This window comes from Malurus melanocephalus, unplaced genomic scaffold, assembly GCF_030028575.1.
Source record: "Malurus melanocephalus ecotype Western Australia unplaced genomic scaffold, MMel_1.1 scaffold_135, whole genome shotgun sequence".
Lineage (NCBI taxonomy): Eukaryota > Metazoa > Chordata > Aves > Passeriformes > Maluridae > Malurus > Malurus melanocephalus.
Genome location: NW_026623367.1, coordinates 1856431 through 1868847, shown reverse-complemented (window position 1 = coordinate 1868847; position 12417 = coordinate 1856431).

Here is a 12417-nt window from a genome sequence, read left to right as displayed (position 1 = left end):
TTTTCTTTGTTAATTGCTATGTGCATTACTGTTTGTTGAAAAAAATAATGTATTTTTACCTATGAATAGCTAAAATTATTTCAAGTGAATTCAACATCCCCTATACACAGCACAAGGATAAACAAAGCCAAAGCTAAACAGRTATCAACCTAAACAGGAATTCAGGATTATCTCAGCACATTCGACAATGTGTCAGCCCAGACTTATTTTACTCTTATCTGCCTTTTAGGACCCATTGAAGGCATTTCCAAAATAAAACCGGAGTTACTTCTATGTTTTAGTACAAACATTACTCAAACAAATGCACACCCTTGTACACCAAATGCCCCTTTCTCAGGGGGCTGGAGAGTGGTTTGTACAGGCTGAGTGCCAGRTCACCTTGCTAAAAATTGTACTGCTGTGTCCTCCTGGTCACCACCACAAGGTCACCTTTGAGACTTCCATGAGCAGTTTCACGTTCACAGCTTATATCCCTGCTAATATTTAATAGGATTTTTTTTGTTTGCTTCATTTTGGTTTGCTTGATTTTATTCTTGGTCATGTGTGTGTGTTGCTTTTTGGTTTTCTTGGATTTAGGAGGACAGGCAATTATTTTTTTTAATGTAGCAAAGCTTCAATCAATATTTTTACATTTAAAATCTAAGAAGATTGCAAGTTTTATTTGAGGAGAGTTGGGAGACAAGGGAAGAACCAGAACCATCTGGGRCATCAGAAATTCACCACTGTGGAAGCCATATTTGAACAGAACCACAGCAGCACAAGGTCAACATAAAGTTTTGCACTTCAGGGCTTAATCCAGCAAAATGAAATGGTACAGTTTCATTCTATTTAGGATTTTTACTGAAAGGACAATTTGAAGAGAAATTATAAAGGAGTTTCTCCTTCTGATCTCTTTTTAGTCACCAAATACTACTCTGCATCTCATGAAAACAGCACCTGAACTGGGGGATCCAGGGACACGCGGTCCTTAGGAATCTACTGAGATTGTTTCCTGCATCTGGGACAGGTTTCTGGTCTGAAAGCTCATTTTTCTYCTTTTAATATCATTACAGTTTTGTAACATGAGATAGTAACTGTATTTAGCTCTTATATTTAAGATAAACAACTGATTGATTTAAAGGTATGGAAAAGAATCCATCACTGCCACAAGTGACAKTTAAAAAAACATTCTGCTCTCAGAGCTCCCTTGCCTGCCAAAACGATGCTAAACAGGTAATTTATAATGATGTGCAGCAGCAACAGCACAAGTAAATACAGGCATGAGACCTGAACAGATTCCTGTTTCATAACTGTCAAGTTTGATTTCTAGTTTTATTTGAATTTTTGTCTTTTTCCCATCATGATATGTTTACCAAAGGGAAAGTAGAGGCAACTGCATAGTAATAYGCTGGGCACCAACAGGTCTGAAAGATTTGTAGGAAAAAATCCCCAAACTGTTATAATACTAACACTGAATGCTCTTCGTAGCAATACTAGTTAGCATGTAATTAGTGTGTATAATTAGTTGTTAGCAACCTTCCCAACAGAGACAGCAAGAATTTGCCAGAGTGCTTCAGATTTTTTATAGGGCAGGAATAAAAACGCATTTGAATTTCAGGGCAGAGTTTGCATTAGGCTGTCAGTTTTATCATGGTAATCTGGAGCCAGAAACATTCAAACCTTCAATCCACTCTAAAATTCAGGAGGACATTTCCTGGTTTTTCTTAGGTTTCACTTTCAGTCTCCATTAAACTTCACCATACAKCCCTCTTTGACATATTTAATCTCAACACAAGAGGGAATCTTCCAGAAAGACAGGAGATTTTGCAATGTGAGGAAAAAGGAATCCCTCAACTATGCACTCATGATAAACCCGATTAAACAAATCCAGTTAAAATCTCATTCCTTTGTGGATAAGCACAGACCTCTACACAGATGCAAATTGTTTTCCAGTTATGTTGTAAACCCCCCTCCTTCTGGGACTTTCCAATTTATGTCAATGTGTAATTAGCAAATGAATTGCTCTGCAGATTGCATTCAGTGTTCTTTTCCTTTTTTTTCTTAATTCCCCAACTAACATAACCTTCCCCCCTCTCCACTTCCAAAACTCTCAAAATCATTTTCAACTTGCGGATTCTCAATAAAGTCAACTTCACACCATAGAAAATAATGAGAACTGGCAACTGGCCAAGAAATGACTTGGCAAAGGCAATCATCTCCCAGCACGCATAACACAGCACAGGAAAACTGTTGGTAAGTTCAAGATAAATATGAGCACAAACACCTGACATGTTCAGTTGGTCACTATGAAATGAAATTTTACCCTTCCTTCCTCTACTGCCCCATCCCTGGAAATGTCCGGGGCCAGGTTGGACACTGGGGCTTGGAACAACCTGGCACAGTGGAAGGTGTCCCTGCCCATGGARGTGATTGGARCTGGATGATCTTTAATGTCCCTTACAACCCAAACCAACCTATGATTCCATGACAAATGGCACACAGCTCATACGCTTAAATAMAATCCATAGCTTTGCAATATTGGTTTTCAGCACCTTTATAAGATTACATCAGTTATAACAAATGCAAATTGCTGCCAGTTAATCTTGTTTAGGGATTCCTTGGTTAATAACTCTGGAAACCATTTCTTCAAGGGTTATGCAGGTCACCTGCATGATGCACGAGCAAGCACTTCCTTTAACCCAAATGGGATATTCTGCCTTTCACTCTGAAGCCACACTGTACCCTGGGAGGAGCCCTGGTACACTTAATCTACTCTTCTGGTAAATTTTCATTCATCTCTTTAAACACAGCGTAATATTCACTGAAGGTGATAAAAGACCTTTATCTTCCTAAATTTCAACACATAGAACATCTCTCCTTGTTAAACAACTCCTACACCACCCTGGCCAGCTTGCCAGGAGACAATCCATACAATTATGTCCAGGATTCCTCATCATTGCACCACCTCAGCCCCCAACACCCACTGCAGCTTCTCATGGAATCATAAAGCTTGGAAATGACCTCTGAGATAGAGCCCAACCATTAACCCAGCACTGACACACTGGAATGATCCCTGGGGTCAGCCACCAGCACCAAACACCTCAGAGCCCCTTGAGCTTCAACAGCATCAGAGCACAGAGAGGCAGCTGCTGCAGTACAAATTTCTGATGAGAAGATAAAAAGGTAAGAAAGCAAAACAAGGCAAGGGAGAGAAATAAAAAAAAAAAAAMCCCAAAAGGTCAAAGATTAATTCCAAAAATCCCTGTGAAATACATACTTGAAGTGTTTTCCCTGAAATGCTTCACTTTACACAGCATTCATCAAATTGTTAATGTGTATCTTCAACCAATTTTAGTTGAAAGAAGTCCAATAAGCCCAWTAAAAAAAAAAAAAWTCTAAGGGTTTTGTGAAGGTTGAATGAAATACTTTATAATTGTACCTTTCTCTCCAGGCAGTAAATGTTAGACCTTTCYTTGTGCTTGGCTGAAGCAAGGATATAAATGATAAAATATTTTCTAGGAATGTGTCACTGTTGACCTCTCCTCTGCAGAATGCCTCTACCTGACGATCACTAGGAAAAACTGGCAAATCTCACACTGCAAACCAGCTTCAAAATCTACACCCACTATTCTCAGTTTTACCAAGGTGGCCTTCTGCAGCAACACCAGGAGGCCATGAAAAAGCTCTGAGAGGCACAGAAGCTCTGCTATGGAGACCGACAGAAAGGCTAGGGGTGTTCAGCCTGGAGAAGAGAAAGCTGTGGGATGACCTTAGAGCCACTTCCAGTGCCTGAAGGGACTCTAAGAGAGCTGGAGAGAGACTCTGGACAAGGAATGCAGCAACAGGACGAGGGGGAATGGCTTCAAACTGGCAGAGGGCAGGATTAGTGGGATATTGGGAACAGATTCTTCCCTGTGAGGGTGGGGAGGCCCTGGCACAGGGTGCCCAGAGAAGCTGTGGCTGCCYCTGGATCCCTGGCAGTGTCCAAGGCCAGGTTGGACAGGGCTTGGAGCAWCCTGGGATAGMGGAAGGCATTACTGCCCATGGCAGGGGGTTGGAACTGGATGACSCTTCAGGTCTGTTCCAACCTAAACCATTCTGGGATCTTGTGAAAACTTTCCTGTAATGAGATCCCTGGTAACCACATGTACGTGCACTCGTGGGTAACAGATGCAAGTATGTAAATATTCAGGCACGAAAAKACAAGACAGCTTTTGTGGACAGAAATAAAGCAGCAATGTCTGCCAATTGCAAAATGCATGCAGAGGACAACTTTGTATCAAATTCATATCTTTAAAAAAAAAAATCTTTATTAACATTGCTTCAGAAAAAGAAAACATTTGTCCACTGTAACAGCCACTGTTGTGGCAGAATTTCTTTCTGATAATTAAGAGGATAGAAACTGATTTATCTACTCCAAAGTGTTCTCAAGAGCAGGAGCTCATCTTCAAGAGCTGGAAGCACATCCCTCCCTCTGGCTCCCGGAGGCCAGGGGAGGAGTTCCAACTCCAAGGGGATGGCCAAGCTTTGCAAATCATCAAATAAACAAGAAAGTTTCAAATTTTACTGCTGATTGCAGCAGGCCAGGAAACAGCAAGATTAATTTTACTGCCAATTCCGCTGGGAATCCTGGAGGACAAGTCAGGAAGCAGAGAGCTGAGGGGGTGGGGGAGAGCATGGGAGTGAATAAAAATCAATACTTCACTTGCTACCAAGAAAATAAGGTTTGCAACAGTGGCAGCAAACAACTGGCCAGTAACTCAGCAGAGAAGGCTTGACTTTAAACAATATCATCAATATGCAAACTGTAACTACAGGTTGAGGCTCATGAAATATTTGTTTCCTATAAACCTGTCCCGAAATTTTAGAACCATCTGAAAAGTTACACACCCATTAGACTGTGACAGAACAGGCATCCATCATTTGGGGCTGCTCTCCTGTAATCAATAGACCCTGCAGTGTCTTGTTGTCCCATCTGTCAGGCTTTAAATATATTAACAAACATTCAGAAGAGAGTAATAGTTTCTTGAAATAATAAATAYGGGAAAAACATCTCATTTCAAACCCCCAGACACCCTCAGAATCCAAGTCTACCATATATTTATTCAGATTTAGCTTGCAATAAATTTTCTAGATAATAGAATTTGCGTTTCTAGTGCAGCCAATCACTTCTAATAATTAGGTTCTTCTTTTTACAAATCACACTTTATTATTTTGTACAAAGAAAACAAGAAGTGGCACTTTGCAAGTGATCATTTTGATAACAGGCTGAATAAAGCCTACAAGCTTTGGAACTGGGTTTTTTCTGCTCATTTGGTTAAAGTTGATATTTTACYGCTAATATCTGTGTTACACAGTAGCAGCTGGTACTGAAAGGACTGGACTGTATTAAGAGTCTCTTGGATTTTTTTTCTTGTTCTACAGCAAACATCACAGAAATACAAAAAAAAAAAGGCCAAAATTATACCACAGCAGATCACGTGGAACATATTTTTACTCGGATCTATTTAGATGCTACTTATGCTTTCCGTATCTGTTCCGTCCATGTCCGTTTTATGCCTCAACCTCTCCAAGTAAAAATAAAGCGAGCTCCCGTCAAACTCCAGCAAAAGCAGAATTTATAGAAGATTAACATTCTCCAACATGAAACCCTTAAAAGTGTCTGTGATGACATTAAAGCACAAAAGGCTTCTTTCCTCTGTGCCTGCCTGCAGCTTTGGGAGTTCAGGAGAGAATTTAAACCCAGTGAGATGTCACTCTGTTTGAGATGAGCACTGGAAATACAGCTTAGATCAGGAACATCCACTAGAACTGACTCATGGAGATTTAGTAGATGCTGCTGAATGTTTCTGGGAGATTTTCCCACTGCTGAGARGCCGGGGATGGTTTACAATCCTTASCAGCAATCCAGCTGTGATCTTTAAACATCTAAACAGGCTTGGCCCATTGTAGTTCTATCAGCCCTTCCCCTGTTTCARCTTGGAGGATTCCTCCCCGTTCTGGAAATACTTTTGAATTTGGATAAGGGAACTCACAGAAGYACCCAAATGGGTGGGCAGAGACCCTCTGAATTCATCACAGGAACAYCCACTGCCCAGGAATGGTCACGGCAGCTCGGGAGGCCATACAGACWCCAAAACTATTCCCTGTCCCATCASCAGCCTCTGCCTGGGCTCCACAGCCTCAGGAGCCAGGATTTCACGCCCTACTCAGTCCCCCAAACAGGCTGGAGCACTCCGGCAGCTCTCTGCTCCTTCCTGGTCCTACACATATTCACATTCCTCACTGCTCTCCCAGCAAGATATATCCCCCAGGCAGGGAGGAGAAAGAGGGATGAGCCACATTTTCCCTTACTGATTCACACAGCGGGCAAAACGTAAGGAAGAATGCAGATAATTAGACCTGTCTTTGCTTTTTTTTTTTTTTCTTTAAGAAAGTGTTAACCCTTGTGGATAGAAACACTTCAAATACAATTCTGTAATTCTCTGTTGCCTGAGCATGCGTAATGGACAAACTCACCCCCCAAGTTATCAGTTCGATATTCAGGATTGCCTGAAACTGGATTTTTAATTGAAAATGTAATACTGAATCCAAGCCATGGTGGTCATTGSCAGCAACTCATAATTCGGCAGAAAACAGAAGTGCACATGCTTCCAGAAGGAATATCTAAGATTTGACATATATATCAAAATTGTAGGATACAACTAATTTGCAACCATTTTCATGTCGGAATGGCAACTTTTACATGACAGTAAAACTCATAAATTAAGCGTTCCATGATGGGAAAACGAGCTTCCCACTCTAAAACCCATCTATCAGGCCAACAGGAATGTCCTTCACCAACAATGACCAAGTCAGGGAGTTWCATTTCTCTTGGCCTTTTGCCTTCTCAGCATTTCAGTTTCTATCCCTTTAAAGAAACAAAAATGGACCCGTTATCTGGAGGCTTATTTGGAATGTTCAGCTTAAACTATGAAAGCTGAAGCGTGGCATCGATCACGCCACATTTTACTGATTATGTCAGAAAATGCTATTTGCATTTCTGAATACTGAATTAACAAAATGTAGGTCAACTTCATTGGTTCGTTTCTTTTTTTAAGGCAYGTTAAACTTCTGAATACTTTAGTTAAATCACTGCATTGAAACCAATATGGATTTAGAGGTGACAACAAGCACTGAAGAAATGATCACGCTGCAGGTTACAGACACTGCCTGAATATTTGATATCCAGGCAAATTATCATTCCCATTACTGCCAGTGCACTTCAGCCTGTTAACTGTGATCCTAAATCAAATCTTGGGTTACTACAGGTTACTACAGTCTCCCTGGAACATAAAACCTACTGTATGGCTACTCTGGTTTCATATAACAACTATGTCATTAGTTAATGATTTAAAATTTTACCCTCTGTGAGCAATTCACATTCCACTGGAGTGCTTTCCACGTTTTTTTTTCTCCTTTAAATGCTACTTTAGCGTTAAAATTCTGAAGTCAATATTATAAAAATCTGTTGAGACAACGTCTCAGGATCATTAACATATGTTCAAGTGTTTGAGTCCCCTGAATCCTGGTGATGTAATGGCAAGAAAAGTACATTCAAAGTATTTTCAGCTTTATTCAAAATGTTTTTGTTTTTTTTTTTTTTTAATTAAAAACACAAAGACACTTATTTTGGCTTTTAACTTGAGATCTTCAGAACTCCTTATTTAAAATGAGTATTGGTCCCACTGCTGTTTTTTACAATTCCATTTGTAAGAAAATAAGGCAAAAAAGTTCATGAAGACATTCTCAGGGACTCACTGTGATTTTAAAAAACTYGTATGGTTCAGGTTCCACTGTGAACCTTTTTCATACAATTTTTTGCAGAAGACAATACACATCTGTAGGGACACAAAAACATTCTGTTACTCTAAATAACTAAAACACTCAGCTGACAGGTAAACAGAAGTCAGGAAAGATGCATCTGAAGAGAGAAACAAAACACCACAGCCTGAAGGAGGTACCTCAAGGACCGGACTTGTTTTCACTACTATTTAACTTGGCAGATGCAAACAGCCAAGAATTTGCATCATTTATGAGGCTCAAATTAATGCAGGTAGGTAAAAAAGAGAAATTCACTTCTTTGGACTGAATGCCTGGTGCCCATCCGTGGCCATGCTCTCAATGTTACACGCGGAGCAACTCTGTCAGCACTGCTCAGTTTTCTATACATTTAACCATACAGATTTTACACTAGAGGTCTCTGAGTAGTGAGAATTAATAAAAACATTTAACAAGTTGATTTTATCTGTATTGATTTATGGAGATCCCCACTTTCAGCCTTCATTAGTACTTTTAGGGTTTTGCTCTTAGTTGCTTCCATTTATCCCTGATAAAACAAACCTCTTTTCACATACTTAGGTCTACATTTTAGTTTCAGGTTTGCTMATGTYCCCAATTTCCAGAAGTGCCAGATAACTACAACATAAAATATTTCTGTGAAGAACTATTTCTGTTACTTAAAAAAATTAACAGGGAATTGAATTCTCCGTGAATTTAGAGTTCAAAGTAATTCCAGGAACCTACACATAACTTCCAGTTGGGAGAACTTAAGCTTCTATTTCTCAGAACTAATTTAACAACTTAGAGGGACCAAAATCCTCCAGCAGCACATGCACCACAGGCATTTGAGAACATCATAATAATAGTAATAATAATAATAAAATATGATTGTAGCAAACCTTCCATGCTCAGCTTTCATTTTGACAGACAACTAAATCCAGTGCACCACCATGTGGCAACATATTAGGGAATGGTTCACATACAAGACCTGTTTTTTTCCATCTTTGGAATTTTTTKCTATTTGTTAAAAAATAAACGTTAACAAATTCATCTTGGCATTTATAAGCTCCCCCTTAACAATTTGCCACAGCTTCACTTATCTCAAAAGCTGCTTTTTAGTACATCTGGACTAGCAAGAAAATGCTTGAGCTTTTTGATTTGTAAAGCACAGTATTTACCTAAAATTGTAACTGCCCCAGGACCAGAGAACCAGCTCAGTTTCTTGCCAACCTCGCTCCCTCACACAGGGGAAATCTGGCATAAGCCTACACTGCACATTGAATTCCTTTCAAAACATAAATACATTTAAAAAATTCAGTCTAAATGCTGGTCTCACAGCTGATTAAAAGCTTAAAAAAAATCTTGAGGGAAAATCAAAACCTTGAAGGTATGAACATGCATTATTTAGCAGCTGCTCAGTTACTGTGGAACTGCCTSTCTCCTGCTTATCAACAGGATTTTTTTTTTCTACAAGAAACACCAACACAAGGTCTCAAAAACCCCAAGAAAACCCTGATTCCCAAAGCCACCACATGCCACTTAGTACCCTGGAATTTATTTCTGCAGCCAAACGCTAAACTCAGAGGAAAARAAAAAAAACCACCAGGTTTTCATTAAACTGGACAGCCTTGGTTCACACAGAACAGTGCTGCTGTGTCACAAAATTCCAGAATTCAGGCTCAGCTGATCCTGGATTTCAAGAAACAAAGAGTTAATTCATTATGTCTTAACATATTTGTGAGCCATTTTGTACCAATACACCGAGCTCAACCTGAATTAGCAGCAAGAACTCACTTAGCACAGTCTGCTGCTACAGGAGCCTTATCTGGATTCCGTATCTCTGYTCGGGGCTCTCTCTCTCTCTCGCAGCTCACCGGACCCAAAGGCTCTGCTAAAACCGCACAGAAATCTAACAGAAAATTGGGTGCTACGATGTGCAGCCACACCAGGGAGAGCGACGGGTTTCCACAAGCTCTGTACCTCGAGCACTGGGAAAACCTGTCGTGGAAGAGGTTGGAGCAAGCAGCACTCTCCTTCCAGAGCCCAGCGCGGACAGACCTGCAGTTCTCCTGCTGCAAAAGTTGCTCTGGAGTCAATTGAAAGTCTCACCACAGAGCTCACTGTCAATCCAATGCACGCACTGTAACCACATTAAAAAAAAAAAAAAACCCACCTAAAAGCTCGAAAAAAAGCGTAATTCACCTCCTCTTTGCAGATGACGCTGGAGTTTCCTCATCTCCAGGTCCAGCTCCCCTCCTTCCCCTCTCTCCCAGCCCAGCCCTGCTAACACGAAGCCTGAAAAGCTCCTCCGCAATGAAGACCATCATGATTTTGTGCCAAACACAAACCAATAGCAAGAACACAATGCACATTATGCAAGTTACTGCAGAGTTATGCAAGTTAGATGCATATTTTTGCTCGCTCTGCCGAGGACTCCGGAGCCACTTGTTTGATGTGGATGCCTACTCTTATTCCGAGCTGTCCAATCTTCCTCTGCTTGCCTCAACTGGCTTTTTTAYACTGAAATTTCAACCAGCTCCTACCGACATTAACAAAACCCTTCCATTACATACAATAATACAGGCCATTAAAATCACAACATCTGAGCACAGTATCACAAACGTCTACCCCAAATCAGGTCTTAGGAGACATGGTAGGCAGAGCACAGCACCTCATTTACTGCAGACACCCCACACTTCAACACTGCCAAAACAGGAAAGCATCAGAAATCTCCTGATCCAAACCAGGCCTCGTGGTGGAAGTATCACCTCACAAGCAATATCAATTAAAGAGTTATATGAACACTCCTATGCTGAAAATAAATATTTTTTTTGTTCCAACACGCCCCAAACCCGATGCCTTTTTTTTGTTTGTTTGTTTTAAATCTGCCTTTATACTTCTGCAGTCAGCACTGGTGAGCTGAGAAGAGAGAGATTTCATGTATGGCCTTACAGTCAAAAGTAACTGGGAGAAACTTCTCCAACAATCTGGGAATCAATCTCCAACAATCCCCTCACTATTTCCAAGATGAACCACACAAAAACAGAAGCTTTTTGGGCACTAAACCCAACCATTTCAGAGGGAGATAAATCAATCTACCATTTTAGACAACCAATCAGAGATCTGACCGTACCTACCAGGGAACACGGACATACCCTTTATTTCTAATTTCTGCCCTTTCTCCCCTATTTACCAGCACTGCCTGGAACAAAGCATAAAACTGACATCCAAATAACTTCCTAAAGCCATGAACAAGCCTCCAGAACTTGAACCCTCCTGCTCACCCATGCCTTGCTCACCACCAGACACAAGGACACAACCACTTACAGCCCCAGGACTGCTCCAAGCTCCTGAAAGCAAACAAGGTTAAGGGCACTCGTCAACATACAGACTTTTGAGGGAAGCAGCTCCTTTGGACAGCCTGGATTCATCTTATTTGGGAGTAAAACCCAATCCAGGCGTGATGCCTTACGCAAGCAACAACTATTTATCTAGGGATAAATAGAGCCCGCTTTTACAATTAGCCTACGTCCCTTTCTGAGAAGCACAAGTAACCTCCAACAAACCTGAAAGCTGCACAGATTCTGAAATGTGAGGCAGGGAGGAATATAGGAAAGAAATCTGGAAATTGTTTTCAAGAAAAAAAAAAACAGAGAAGAAGAATTTAAAATCTTTCCAGTAGGTATGTTCAGAACCTTCCAACACACCCAACACAGGTATCCCTTCCCTGGAGCAGGGCACTAACTGCACAGTGACCACCTTACAAAGTTACCTTCCCAAACCTAAGGGAACATTTAAATGACTGATTAAATTCGGTATTTAAACACTTTCAACAAGTTCTCAGCTGTACCTAGCAAGTCGTTCATGCAAATACCCTCATCCCACACAAAAAAAAGAACCTAAAAAACCAACCCAAACCCAACAAACCCTCCTCTATTCCCAGCAGCCTAGAGAGGATTATATGGTCACTGAAGAACGTGAGTTCTTACTACGTACATTTTAAAACAGAGGGGAAAAAAAAATCACTGAAAAAGAAAGCAAGCAGCTCACCTTTATCCTGAGTGCAGGACAGGATCTCCTCCTCTTTGGGGTTAGTCACCTGGGTGATAATGGACGGGTTGTCCATGGAAACAGAGTGAGATTCCACCTGGCTATTTCCCTCTCAGAGGCAGGCTTGTGTGCGGGGGGGGAGCGGGTTTGTTTGTTTGTTTAAAAATCAAGACTCAGGTTTGTATTTGAAGAAAAAAATAAAAACTATCAAAAAAAAAAAAACCCCAAAACAACCAAAACCTCAACAACCAACTCCTCCAGGAGCGAAACCGAAGGGAAGGGGGGGAAGGGCGAACACCGCGCCGATACCGCCGCCTCTTACCGGCGCCAATTCTTCACGGCGGAGGGGGGGGAAGAAGCGCAACTCCCCCCCCCTTAAAAAAAAGAGAATTAATCCAATTCACCCTTCCGGGAAGCCTTCCGAGCGCTTCCCCYCGAGCCCCCGCCGCCGCCGCCTTCCGAGGCGGGGGAAGAACCCCCGTCCCTCCGCTCCGCGCCTCCCCCCGCGGCCTCACGCCGCCCCCCGCATCCACCTGAGCCGCCCCTACATACCCCCCCCCGCCGCCC